Source organism: Chrysemys picta, chromosome 1 (assembly GCF_011386835.1).
Source record: "Chrysemys picta bellii isolate R12L10 chromosome 1, ASM1138683v2, whole genome shotgun sequence".
NCBI lineage: Eukaryota > Metazoa > Chordata > Testudines > Emydidae > Chrysemys > Chrysemys picta.
The window spans coordinates 341,587,391-341,597,704 of record NC_088791.1 but is presented as its reverse complement, the minus strand read 5'-3'; positions in this window follow the sequence as shown (position 1 = coordinate 341,597,704).

Genomic DNA, 10,314 nt, shown 5'->3' with positions numbered 1-10,314 from the left:
TTATTCCAGTGCTTAACCACCCTGACAGTTAGGAAGTTTTTCCTAGTTTCAAACCTCTCTTGCTGCAATTTAAGCCCATTGCTTCTTGTCCTATCCTCAGAGATTAAGAACAATTTTTCTCCCTCCTTGTAACAACCTTTTATGTACTTGAAAATTGTTATGTCCCCTCTCAGCCGTCTCTTCTCCAGACTAAACAAATCCAATTGTTTCAGTCTTCCCTCATATGTTATGTTTTCTAGATCTTTAATCATTTTTGTGGACTTTCTCCAATTTGTCCACATCTTTTCTGAAATGGGGCACCCAGAACTGGACACAATACTCCAGTTGAGGCTTAGTCTCATGTCTTGCTTGCAACAATCCTGCTAATACATCCCAGAATGATGGGAGTTTTTTAATTACACTGTTGACTCATATTTAGTTTGTGGAGGGTCCTGTGGCACCTTTGAGACTAACAGAAGTATTGGGAGCATAAGCTTTCGTGGGTAAGAACCTCACTTTTTCAGATGCAAGAAGTGAGGTTCTTACCCACGAAAGCTTATACTCCCAGTACTTCTGTTAGTCTCAAAGGTGCCACAGGACCCTCTGTTGCTTTTTACAGATTCAGACTAACACGGCTACCCCTCTGATATTTAGTTTGTGATCCACTATAACCCCAAATCCCTTTCCGCGGTACTCCTTCCGAGGCAGTCACTTCCCTTTTTGTGTGTGCAACTGATTATTCCTTCCTAAATGGAGTACTTTGGATCTGTCCTCATTGAATTTCATCCTGTTGACTTCAGACCATTTCTCCAGTTTGTCCAGATCATTTTGAATTTTAATCTTATCCTCCAAAGCACTTGCAACCCATCCCAGCTTGGTATTGTACACAAACTTTATCAGTGTATCTCTATGCTATTATCTAAATAATTGATGAAGACTTTGAACAGAACTGGATCCAGAACTGACCCCTGTGGGACCCCACTCAATATGCCCTTCCACCTTGACTGTGAACCACTGATAACTACTCTCTGGGAATGGTTTTCCAATCAGTTATGCACCCACCTTATAGTAGCTCCATCTAGGTTGTATTTCCCTAATTTGTTTATGAGAAGGTCATGCGAGACAGTATCAAAAGCCTTACTAAAGTCAAGATATACCATGTCTACCGCTTCCTCCCATCCACAAGGCTTGTTACTCTGTCAAGGAAAGCTATTAGATTGGAAGTTCATAGCTCTGTGGGTCTGCTGGGCAGAACAACCCATCCCCCATTTGAAGACTCAGGCTTCTTTCTCTGGGGTGCCTTTCACCCCCCTCTTCCTCCCATAAGTTCCAGGCATCGTCTGCCAGTGGTAACCCACCCTCCCTTCTGCATTCCCCAGGAGTGAATGTTAGCAGCAGCCTCCCCTCCTGCTCTTCCTTTCTGGGGATTATGTGAGCCACATGCCTCCTTCTCTTAGGGCGCCTTCCTTAGGAGCAGTAGTGCAACCAGATCAAAACTAGTTGGGAAGGAGGGGACCAGAAATGAAAGTGAATGAGTCATGAAGCCTCAGTGAGTGGGACATAAACAGGATAGGAAAATATTAAGAGGGGACATGTCCCTCCTCTTTTCCTCCCCACATTCTTGCATCTGTACCTAGATGCTTTGTCATGGGCCTATTTTCTACATTGGCTTTAGTCCTTTTCCCCACCAACTTTCCTGTCTTCCCTTTTCTGGCTGGCAGTGAAACATTCCTCTCCACCTCCCTTCACACATTTGAAAGGTTTTGCAGAAAAACCTCCTACCTTGCTTGTGGGCTCTGTCTCGGCATCTGCTTCCTGGAGAGAGATGGATTTCTCCCTCCTAGCTGTCTCTTGTTCTGAGGGTAGCTCTCTCTCTGACTGCCAGAAGGGATTACTTACTGTTTGTGGTCTCAGCCCCTCTCCATTTCCTAAGTGGCCAAACTTGCTTCCTGCTGCTGCTGGAACTTGTGGTTGCTGCCCGGCTTGTTAATCTCTCTAGTCGTGCGATGTTGCTCTGTGGTCATCATTCTGAGGTGCGCCAGCTGCTGTTTCCCCAGTCCCCAGGAGCACTGCACAGTGGTTCTGACAGAGTGGCTCTGGATCCCTGTGTGCCCTGCTTTCATTTCATCAAGAAGCAGAGACGCCCTCAGAAGCTGAGCACCAGAATCCTTGGACCCTGACATTCTTCCATAGGGTAAGTACTCTCTGTTCTCAGAAAAGTGGAACTTTACTCTGGGACCCTAGTGCTCCCAAATGTCTGGCAGAAAACCAAGCAGAAGATATTTTTTTCTCAGGGCTGGCCACGAGGGCGTTAGATTGCAGGTTCTTTCTTCCCAGGATATGGGAGACATCCCTTCTTCCTTAGGGTATGACTACACAGCCAGTAAACACCCGGCTGGCCACATCAGCTGACTTGGGCTTGCAGGGCTCGGGCTGCAAGGCTGTAAAATTGCTGTGTAGACATTTGGGCTGGAGCCCGAGCTCTGGACCCTGTGAGGGGGGAGGATCGCAGAACCCAGGCTCCAACCCGAGTCTGAACATCTGCACAGCAATTCTTGGCCCCGCAGCCCAAGCCCTGCAAGCCCAAGTCACCTGACCCAGTCGCGCTACGGCCATGCTGCAGGTCTTTTATTCCAATGTAGATGTTCCTTTGGAGGGCTGTGGTTTTGGATGGGCAAACATTTACCTTGTAGGTTATAGATACCTACTAACCTCAGCCTTCCTGGTTAAAAGACCAGTAGTGCACTGGCCTATCTCTGCAAGGCTCAGCTGTTAAACTGGCTAGCTGTATGCTGCTGTTGCCTCCCCTACTGCCGCCATCTGCAGGTTTCTTGTTTCATCCTCGTTTTCCTGTATGGGCTGTTGAGACTAATGCACTCTTGTCAAGCAGGGAGTGAATTTGGGGACAGGGCTGCCTCAGTAATTCCCAAGCCTATTTGTTCCTTTGCCTTTACATGGAGCCTCTTCACGATGGACGCTGTGCTATCTCCACCATCCAAATAAACCCCTGCAGACCCTTTTAGGTAGGTTCTTCCCTTGCTATTATTATGTTGTGATAACTGGGCCTACACATTTACCCTAATTGTCAGCTCAACTGTAAAAAGTATGTGAACGTTCATAAGATGTCACGGTAACTAAATACTGATGGGAAAAGGTACGAAAGGGAGACAGACTGAATTAGTCTAAACACAAAGGCCTCCTGATATAACTCAAGGACTATGTTAAACTCATGCTTGATAAGGACAGAAGATGTGGAATTGGAAATTAATGAATGGAAATTGGTGTGTTGGATATTTGGTTTAACTGATGGACAAAATAATGAGAGGATGGGCTAATCCACCTGGCACTCCCTTTTGGGTGCTTAAAGAAAGAGACTTGGGGGGGGGGGCGGAAATGGTAAGAACAGACAGAGGATACTGGAGTGAGCTTCACCATCATGGCTGCAACTCCCACTTTTCCTGGCACCCTGGACCTTCTTCGTTTTAATCCGGAGAGATGTCCTGAGCAGACCAGGCCAGAGAGAGGGACCTAGATGACATTACCACTCCTACTGGTTCCAGCTGAATCCCAAACACCAGCTAAGATGAAATGGGATCAGACTTCAACAATAGCACAAACAACAGCTCCAGCTCATCTTAGTTAACTTCTTTTTTTGCCCAAAAGAACAGTTCTTGCCATCTTTGATACCATCTAAAAGACTGTCAGATAAGGGGCCATTTCCTTCTAAAACCTCTCTCCAGCTAAAGGGAAAGAGAAAAGGAATGTTGTTAAAATGAAATCCTTACTTCATACTTTACACTGCAAATGCTTTCATTGTTTTCCCTTCCTTTCTGTATCGTTAATAAAAAGTTTAAAGGGTTTTTAATGGTGTGTTTGCCACAGTACTAAGCAGGCTGAGGTCTCTGTATACCAAAACCTGGACCTTGTTTAACACTGTTCAGTGTCGGACAGAGACCGGGTTATGTTAACACCTCTGCCCTATTTATTCCATTTAAATTAACATAACAGGCCCCTCTTTCAGCTGACTTCCTATCAGGCACCAATCCTCTTTCAGTCCTGCATCAGATTGCCAACCAGAGAGTTTAAGGAGGGTCTAAACCTCAGTTCCACTCCTGGTCTCTCCCTTTCCTCCTTTTGTAAGGGTACATCTACACTACAGCGGGGAGTCGATTTAAGATACGCAAATTCAGCTACGTGAATAGCGTAGCTGAATTCGACGTATTACAGCCGACTTACCCCGTTGTGAGGACGGCGGCAAAATCGACTTCTGCCGCTTTTTGTCGGCGGCGCTTACTACCACCTCCGCTGGTGGCGTTAGAGGGCCGATTCGGGGATCGATTGTCGCGTCCCAATGGGACGCGATAAATCGATCCCCGAGAGGTCGATTTCTACCCGCCGATTCAGGCGGGTAGTATAGACCAGGCCTAAGGCTCCTAAGCGACAGCCTGGGGTTCAGTATAGAATAGGCTGATCTGATATCTCCTCCTCCTGACAAATATCAAGCTCTCTTTCCAGCAGTCAGAGGAGCTTTCTTTTACTGACATCTCCCAACTCTCTGTGGATGATCTTCGAGCTCAATTGCCTGTCACTAGTCAAGAAGTTGCCTGGCAGTATTACATGTCTTCCAGCCCCTCAAGCAAGAATGACAGAAGAGTTTCCCTCCCTGGATACCTCTCAGATAACCCTTCTGACAGGACACGGACTCTTTCCTCCTGCTTCAGGGACCTTTCCACTGTTTACTGGAAGCACTTCTGTAATGCCGGTATTTGAACAAGAGGCTCCTACAAAAAATGACTCTCTGAGCGTATAACAAACCTGGTGTTCCCCAGGGTGTGTGTGGTCACCGGGAGCACAGAAAGAGACCAGAAGCCTATTTATGTTTTCCCATCTGAAATAAAATATTTTCTCATAACCATTACCAAGGAAGGAGCCAATTGGCAAAGAAAGTTCCATTAAGTGCACTTGCTGGAAATGTTTATACTTTCGTTCCTGAGAAACACATAGAATGTATTTATAGCACAGTGTTCAACTTACACAACTTGAATTTGTGTGTGTGCAGGCACGTGTGTATCTAGATTTTATATAGCCTCTCAGGGAAATGTGTTTTGAAATATCCAATGGCTACAGGACTATACCAAGAAGCATAACTTAACCTTTGCCAAAATATATCCAGGCTCATCTGCCTGAAGACTGGACAGCACCTTCTATAGCTTTTTAAGGCCATAAGGGATTCATAGATTTCGGTGCCAGAAGGGACCAACAGTTCAGTCTGACCGCCTGCGTAACATAGGTGATAGGATTTTACCCAGTTATCCCTCTGTTGAGCACAATAACTTGTGTTTGACTAAAGCAGAACTTCCAGAAAGGCAGCCAGTCTTGATATAAAGACATTAAGGGATGGAGAGTCCACCAATTCCCCTGGTAGCTTGTCCAAAGATTTACCACCTGCACTGTTAAAAATTTGTGCCTTATTTTTAATTTAATTTATTTTTAATTTTGTATTTGACTTCCATCCGTTAATTCTTGTACTGCCTTTCTCTGCTAGACTGAAGTGCCCTTTTTAGTGCCTGGTGTTTTCTCCCCATCATGGGACTTATTCACCAATCATTATGTGACCATTTAGTCTGACATGCATAACGCAGGCTCCTGGAATTTCACCCAGTGATTCTTACATCATTGTGGCTAAAGTAGCGCAGCAAAAGGACATCCAGTCTTATTGATAAATTCTTCATCACTCTGAGTCTACCACATCCCTGGCTAACCCTTAAAAATCTGCACCTTATCTTGAATAGAGAGGGGTTGAGGTTTTGGTGGTTAACCTAACAGAACAAGCAAACACCAAGATTGTGTAAATGTCTAAAGTATTTCTCAACGGAGTCAACTAATGATATCTCTGACTTCAGCTGCTGGGTAACATCGAACATTTACATGCTCCTAGTCAATTATCTCTTCTGAACTTGTAGTCTACACACCACCCACCAGTGTATACAGAGCACAGTATGTGTTTCTGTTTAAATAGACAGACAGCTAGTCAAAGGAAAACGAAAACCAGTGAATCTAAAAGCAGAAACATAAAAATTACCAGTTTTCCAATGTTTGTTTCCTTGGCAGACCACTATCTCTTGTGACTTTCATAGATTCCAAGGCCAGAAGGGATCACTGTGATCATCTAGTCTGACGTCCTGTATAGCACGGACCACAGAACTTCCCCAAAATAATTCCCACAACAGAGCTTTTAGAAAAACATCCAATCTTGATCTAAAAATAGTCAGTGGTGGAGACTCCACCACAACCCTTGATAAGTGGTTTCGGTGATTAATTACCCTCACTGTTAAAAATTTACTCCTTATATCCAGTCTGAATTTGTCTAGCTTCAACTTCCAGCCATTCGATTGTGTTATAACTTTCCCTGCTAGATTGTAGAGCTCATTCTTAAATATTTGTTTCCATGTACATATTTATAGAATGTAATCAACTCAACCCTTAACTTCTCTTTGTTAAACTAAGGCCTGGTCCCCACTAAGCCCCCACTTCGGACTAAGGTACGCAAATTCAGCTACGTTAATAACGTAGCTGAATTCAAAGTACCTTAGTCCGAACTTACCGTGGGTCCAGACGCGGCAGGAAGGCTCCCCCGTCGATGCCGCGTACTCCTCTTGGCGAGCTGGAGTACCGGCGTCGACGGCGAGCACTTCCGGGATCGATCCGGGATCGATTTATCGCGTCTTAACCAGACGCGATAAATCGATCCCAGAACATTGATTGCCTGCCGCCGAACCCTCCGGTAAGTGAAGACGTACCCTAAATAGATTGAGCTCCTTGAGTCTATCACTATAAAGCAGGGGTCGGCAACCTTTCAGAAGTGGTGTGCCGAGTCTTCATTTATTCACTCGAATTTAAGGTTTCACATGCCAGTAATACATTTTAACGTTTTTAGAAGGTCTCTTTCTATAAGTCTATAATATAACTAAACTATTGTTGTATGTAAAGTAAATAAGGTTTTTAAAATGTTTAAGAAGCTTCATTTAAAATTAAATTAAAATGCAGAGCCCCCTCGTACCGGTGGCCAGGACCCGGGTAGTGTGAGTGCCACTGAAAATCAGCTCGCGTGCCGCCTTCGGCATGTGTGCCATAGGTTACCTAACCCTGCTATAAAGCATGCTTTCTAATCTTTTAATTATTCTCATGGCTCTTCTCTGAACCATCTTCCATTAATCAACACCCTTCTTGAATTGTGGGCACCAAGACTGGACACAGGATTCCAGCAGTGGTCACACCAGTGCCAAACACAGAGGTAAAATAACTCCTCTGCTCCTATTTGGATTCCTCTGTTTGTGCATCCCAGGATCACATTAGTTTTTTTAGCCACAGTGTCACATTGGGAGCTCATGTTCAGCTGATTATCCACCAGGACCCCCAAATTTTTTCAATCACTGCTTTCTGGGATAAAGTCCCCCATTCTGTAAGTATGGCTTATATTCTTTGTTACTAGATGTGTACATTTTTATTTAGCCATATTAAAACACATACTGTTTTCTTGCTCCCAGTTTACCAAGTGCTCCAGATCGCTCTGAATCAGTGACCTGTCCTCTTCATTATTTACCACTCCCACCATTTTTGTTCTGCAAACATCTGCAAACTTTACCAGTGATGATTTTATATTTTCTTCAGGTCATTGATAAAAATATTAAATAGAGTAGGGCCAAGAACAGATTCCTGCACAATCCTTTTGGAAACACACCCTGCTTGATGGTGATTCCCTGTTTACAATTACATTTTGAGACCTATCAGTTAGCCAGTTTTTAATCCATTTAATGTGTGCTGTGTTAACTTCATATTGTTCTACTTTTTGTATCAAAATATTGAGTGGTACCAAGTCAAAAGCCTTACAAAAGACTATGTATATTATATCAACACTATTACCTTTATCAACCAAACTTGTAATCTCATAAAAAAGTCAAGTTAGTTTTACAGGATCTATTTTCCATAAATCCATGTTGATTGGCATTAAGTAGATTACCTTCCTTTAATTCAGTGGTCCCCAATGCGGTGGCTGGGGCATCTATGTGCATCCGCCTACTGGCCAGCGGACAAGCATCCGCTGAAATGCTGGCGACAAGCAGCGTCATCCAGAGGTGTTGCAGCCGAAATGCCACCGATTTTCGGCGGCGTTTCGGTGGCAACACCTCTGGATGACACTGCTTGTGGGTGGCATTTTGGCAGCGATGCCTATTGATGTTGCTGCTTCTCGGCAGCATTTTGGTGGATGCTCGACCACCGGCCACGGTCCGCAGTGGCTCGTCGTCTGGCACCTGCCAGACAAAAAAGGTTGGGAACCACTGCTTTAATTCTTTATTAATCGAGGCCCATATCTGCCTGCGATGGGGTGTACAAACCCCACACTGGGCCTCTTAGGGTTAAAGGACAATACTGGGCCCAGTTAGCCCCACCCCTCCAGACCTGCTAGCCCCGCCCCTCCAGACCTGCAGAGCATGCTCCAACTAGAGAAGAAGTTGAAAAGGGAGCAACACAGCTCAGTTGGGAGAAGGCTGGGGAGGAAGAAAAGCCTCCCCTGAGGGTCCTGGAGAAGAGCACCAGAGAAGCCTCCCCGAGAGGAATAAGACTGTATGCTGAGCCCGGCTGGGGCTGAAGGTTTAGTTATCTTTTCTTTTTACCTTATATTGGACTTGGAGCTGGGGGAGAGAAGCAGATGGTAGGAAGTGACCCAGGGAGGATCACTCAGAAGGCAGACACTATTGACCCCTTTAGGACCCTGGGTCAGAGCCTGATGGAGGGGGGCACCTGGCCTCCGCTACCAGTTGCCCCTGCTGCAGAAGGGGCATAAGCCTCATGCCCACCTCACTCTTTCTCTGGTAAGAGGGACTGGACTGAAAAACCTTTCTGCTGGGAGGTGGCCCTAGCGCGCTACCCACTAGGCCACCTAGCCCACTAATGGCTTTATTACACAGCCACTCTATTATCTTGCTAGGGATAGATGTCAGGCTCACAAGTCTATAATTACCTGGGTCATCCAGTGTACTCTTTTTGAAAACTGGTATAACATTAGCTTTCTTCCAGTCTTTTGGAACTTCCCCAGTGCTGCAAGACTTATTGAAAATCAACATTAACGGTCCAACAAGCACCTCAACCAGCTCTTTTAAAACTCTTGGATGCAAGTTACCTGGATCAGCTGATTTAAAAATGTCTAATTTCAGTAGCTTCTGTTTATCATCCTCCAGCGATAAGAGTGGAATGGAGAGAGTATTAGCATCACCATATGATGAGGTCATATCATCTGTTTTTCCCCCAAATAAAGAACAGAAATATTTATTGAACACTTCTGCTTTTTCTGCATTATTATTGATAATTCTAGCTTTTCCATTTAGTAATGAACCAATACCATTGTCAGGATTCTTTTTATTCCTAATATATTTTAAAAACTCCTCCTTGTCCTTAACTCTGATGGCCATAGAGTTCTCCTTATGTCCCTTGCTTCCCTTATCAATTTTCTACAATTCCTAACTTCTTATTTATATTCATTACTATCAACTTCCCCTTTCTTCCATTGTTTTTTTATAGGTGCCTTCATCTTCTCTCTAAACCAGGTTGTTGTTTTAATCAGCCTTCTTCCTCAGTTGTGGTATGGTGGCTTTTTGGGCATCTAGTAAAGTATTCTTAAATGATTCCCAATTACCATTCAAATTTTTTTATTAAATTCCACCTCCCAGCAGATTTAACTCATAATTTTTTTCAGCTTTGTGAAATTGGCCCTATGAGAGCACTAAGTATGTACATTACTGGTCTGGAGTTCTGCTTGCATGTTATAAATGGGATCAAGTCATGATGAGTGGTACCTAAGGGACCATTAATTTTAGTTCTGTGATGAGTTCCTCTTTATCCTGTGTTGGCTGCAACACTTTTTGAGTTAGGAAATTGTCATCTACGATCTTTAGAAATTCCAAGGATATTTTAGTACTGGCAGCATGAGACTTCCAGTATATGTCACTCAAAATTGAAGTCTGCTTTTTTCTTTACACATTATAGAGAGGTACATAAAGAGGCGGTCATCCTGTTCCTAGTGCAGGGGTGGGCAAAGTACTGCCTGTGGGCCGGATCCGGCCCGCCAGCCATTTTAATCCAGCCCTCGAGCTGCCACTGGGGAGCAGGGACTGGGAATTGCCCTGCTCCAGCAGGGGAGCAGGATATGGGGCCGCTCCACGCAGCTCCTGGAGCATGGTCCCGCTCCAGCTCCTACACTGGGGCTAAGCTCTGCACACTGCCCCTGCCCCAAGCACCACCCCCACAACTCCCATTAGCCAGGAACTGCGGCCAATG